Genomic DNA, 4,949 nt, shown 5'->3' with positions numbered 1-4,949 from the left:
GCACTTCTCTCCATATTTGTACATTATCCAACTCAACAGAATCCAGTCGTAGCTTGCCAATATCATGAGTACTCGATAGTATTTAAAACTATTAAACTATGAATCTTATAGTCTTATTACAAATTAACTAGAATTGTTCTAATGTGGTTCTTTACATTGGAATACATGGAATTTCATTCGAGCACGATAAAATCTCATTGGCATAATATAGCCTATTTCGACTATAGTGGGTTGGACTTAGAGTTGAATTCTTCCCAATAGTAGGATATTGACAAGTGTACTAGAGACATTAGGATTAACTTGAGTCCTCAAATTTTGGCAAACAAAGACTAGGTTAAATATGATTTCCATATCTTTTATAATCTTTAGAAAAGAGTCACTATAACTCTAGTTATGATCATTTTAATTTCAGAAACATATGTTGTCCATATAAGCTAAACAACTCCAAAGAATGGCTCATAAGGTTTGACTCCTACATAGGACTTTTGTGATAATTTCACATAATTAAATCTTTGTCCAATGGGTTTTATGTGAAATTATTTTCAATGGAATGGGACATTCAGACTAGGAGTTATGGTCTAATCATCAATTAATGTTCAACCATGATACCTAGCCACAACGCAGTCAGACATGACTTTAGTCTAGAGAGCATAACTTAGAAGAAATGGCAGAATGAAAACATGCACTTTTGGTCCCTTTAGGAACATAATTGAGCAAAGAAAGACTTTGGTATTTTAAGGTTTTGTAATTAAGGTTTTTAGGATACCGTTTATAAGGAATCTTTATAGACAACCATAATTTTTTCCAGGACTTGTTCAGAACAGAATGTTTTGGTAAAACAAGCATAACTCTCAAATGGCTTAACGAGTTTGAGAAAACATTGTCAATTTGGAAATATTGTTTGATAATGTAAACGATATGCACTTATCAGCTCTAAGATTATGAATGGAAAGCATATTTGTGAAGTGATCTTTATGATTGTTTAGTTTTGGAGACAACAGAAACTAGTCTGATAAATAGGGCATATCTTACTCCCTACTTATCCAAAATTGACAAATTATATATCAACATGAAGCTAATTAAAGGGTAACACCATTATATGCTTTTAATTTCTAAAGCATACCCTCAGTGATCCTGAATATTTGTACAAGAACGGGATAGAACATAGAGTGTTGGGATGGCAAGTAAGATGTGTTTACTTGGAGTACGAGATAGAGAGGTTGAACCTATTGACCACTAACACTTTAGAACCAGGGATTTAATTCATCAAAAAATGAAACTCGACATGAAATTCAAGAATTGAGGTCATATGCACTACCTTCACTCAATTTGATGACTTGAAACTCAAACTACCACATAAACCACAAGTTTGAGTTTGATGGAACCACAAGGATTTTGGGGCTGAGTTCTTGGACTAATTCTCCAAAGAAATAGAACCCAAACTAATAAAAAAAGGTATTAAACATGCATTTCGAATTTTGGAGGTTACAACACATGCATGTAATGTAAACTTAATACTAAAGAAACAACATGTAATAATAAAACCTAGGTTTTAGATTTTGCTAGAGATCAGTAGAGGGTCTGTTACGAACAAGCATGTTGGGAACAAGCGAACAATCAAATAGTAAAGAGTATAGAGACAAGAGAATAACACAAGAGATTTGGTAACGAGGTTCGGCCAATTGTGCCTATGTCCCCGGGAGCGTTGAGCGGCCACCATTATATATTATTAGAGAATAAGGATTAGTGTTTTACTATTCTTCTCCTTGTTACATTAGGTTTACATAACATCAATATATATAGCCCTCTATCCCAACTCCTTTACATCAGCCCAAGCCCATAACTTGTATTGCTGTTATCTAGAGATATGAGTCATTGCACAACAATCTCCACCTTGGCGAATATCATCAATCTCCATCTTCCGCCATTGGGTTGGGGGCGCTCCATAGTCCATCATCAGTTAATGTTCAACAAGCTCAGGCAATGCCTGAACTTGTCCACGGTAACCGGTTTGGAAAACATATTAGTTGCATTTTCTGAAGTGTGAACCTTCTACAATAGTATCTGCCCACAAGCTACCAACTCTCGGATCTTGTGAAATCTCACATCAATATGTTTGGTCCTAGCATGATACACCTGGTTCTTTGCCAAGAAGATAGCACTCTGAATGTCACAATGCAGCAGAATTCCACCTTGCTCAATGCCTAACTCATTTACCAGCCACATAAGCAGAAGGGCTTCCTTAGGAGCTTCACCAATTGCCATGTACTCTGTTTCAGTTGTGGACATAGAAACAACAAACTGAACTGATGATCTCCACATAATTAGTCCACCTGCATGGATGAAGACAAACCCTGTTGTGGACCTTCTATCATCCAAGTCTCCTGCATAGTCTGAATCAACATAACCAATAACTGAAGGCTTACTCTGTTGGCTGCCAAACATAATACCGAGACTTGTAGTCCCCTTCAAATATTTGAAAAACCATTTGACTGCTTCCCAATGTTGCTTCCCTGGTTTTGACATGTACTTGCATACTTGACTAACTGCTTCTGCCAAGTCTGGTCTAGTACAAACCATAGCATACATCAAGTAACCCACTACACTGACATATGGAACCTTTGACATGTATTTCTTATCTTCATCTGCCTTTGAACACTGATCTAGGGAAAGCTTGAAGTGATTTTCCAATGGAGTGTTCACTACTTTAGCATTACACATATCAAATCTCTCTAAGATATTTTCAACATAGCTTTGTTGGGAGAGCCATAGTTTTCTAACTCCCCTATCCCTGTGAATCTCCATCCCAAGAATCTTCCTAGTAGCCTTAAATATTTCATGTCAAACTCCTTGCCTAGCATGACTTTCAGCTCATTGATATCACTCAAATGACTAGCAGCAATCAACATATCATCAATATAAAGTAACATAAAAATAAAAGAACCATCGTCAAGGCTTCTAACATAAACTGAACAATCATACTCACAACACTTATAACCAAGTTTCAACATATAAGTGTCAAACCGCTTGTACCACTGTGTGGGAGACTACTTCAACCCATATAGAGACTTCTTCAACGTGCAAACCAAGTGACTTTGTCAAGCTGCACTGAACCCCTTTGGTTGTGTCATGTAAATTTTCTCCTCTAATTCACCATGGAGAAAGGCAGTCTTCACATCCATCTGTCTCAAGTGCATATCCTGGCTGGCTACCAAGGCAGGCACTGCCCTGATAGAAGTGTGTCTCACCACTGGGGAGAAAATCTAATTGTAGTCGATCCCCTTCTGCTGTGAATATCGTTTTTCTACAAGACGAGCCTTGAACTTTTCCCCTTCTTTTTCTGATATTGCTAGCTTCCTCTTGTACACCCACTTACACCCAACTGCACGCTTGTCTAGGAGCAATGGAACAAGCTCCCAAGTTTGGTTCTTTTGTAAAGACTCCTCTCTCCATTTGGCATGGGCACCTCTGTCAAAATTGATTGTTTCATCATGAAATCCTCATCAAACACTGCATCTCTACTCAACACTACCTTTCTGGAAACTGGATCTCAGAACTTGAACCCTTTCACACCTTTGGTATATTCAATGAAGATACACCTATTTGACTTAGGATCAAGTTTAGATCGTTTATCACTGGGTACATGTACATAAGCAGGACAACCAAATATGTGTAATATATTATAATTGACTAGGTTACCTATCCATACTTCTTCTACAACTTTACCATCCAATGAAGCCCGTGGTGATCTATTGATGACATAACATGCCATACTAGGTGCCTTTGCCCAAAATCCTTTGGAAAGTCCAGCATTCAATCTCATACATCTAGCCCTCTCTCTAAGAGTTCTATTCATCCTCTCTGTAACATCATTCTGCTGAGGAGTCTTCTTCACTGAAAAGTGTCTCTGATTGCCATGTTCCTCACAGAATTTCTGAAACTGTGTGTTTTTGTACTCCGTACCATTATATGACCTAAAGTATTTGATTTTTCTACCAGTCTAGTTCTCTACCTCTTCCTTCCAAACCTTGAACTTGACAAAGGCTTCTGACTTATGTTTTAGAAAATATACCCAGACCTTGCGAGAAAAGTGATCAACGAAGGTAACAAAATACCTAGAACCTCCTAGGGATTGTTCCTGAGTGGGTCCCCGTACATCAGTGTGAACATAATCTAGAATACCCCGAGTCCTGTGTTGGCCAACCTTGAAACTAACTCGTGTTTGTTTCCCAAGCACACAATACTTGCACAAATCTAGCTTGCATTTGCTGACTCCCCTCAACAGTCCTCTTTTGCATAGTTTTGTCATACCATGCACACTCATATGTCCCAAACGCATGTGCCATAATTTTGTAGCATCGTGGTATAAATCTACTGAGATCTCTTCAGCCACTCCAGCAACTCAACCTACAACTATTCTCCCTAACAACTTGTAAGTGTTCCCTGCAGTCCTTTTACCCTTCATCACAGTCAGAGCACCTTTACATACTCGAAGAATATAACTGTCCCCATCACCTCTATGGCTAAATCCTTTGGCCTGCAATGTCCGCAAAGAAACCAAATTCTTCTTCAAATCTGGTATGTGCCTAACCTCACATAATGTCTTCACTACACCATCATACATCATAATTCTGAGTTCTCCCATACCAATAATTTCACATGCTTTATTATTTCCGAGATACACGAAACCAAAATTGCCTGCCCTGTATGTGGTGAACCATTCCCTGTTAGGCGTCATGTGGTGGGAACAACCAGTGTCAAGTATCCACTCATCTGTATTGTGATTTGATGATACAGATAGTAGATCAACTTCACTATTGTAACCAGAATCATCTTTCTGTGCAACATTTGCAGATGTAGATACCCCATCTTTCCCCACCGGCTTGCTAGGACTCCATTCATTGGGACAATCCCTTTTGTAATGCCCAGCCTGTTTGCACTTATAGCAC

This window comes from Lupinus angustifolius, chromosome LG11, assembly GCF_001865875.1.
Source record: "Lupinus angustifolius cultivar Tanjil chromosome LG11, LupAngTanjil_v1.0, whole genome shotgun sequence".
Classification (NCBI taxonomy): domain Eukaryota; kingdom Viridiplantae; phylum Streptophyta; class Magnoliopsida; order Fabales; family Fabaceae; genus Lupinus; species Lupinus angustifolius.
The sequence above is the reverse complement of the archived record's forward strand: the minus strand, read 5'-3'. Positions refer to the sequence as shown.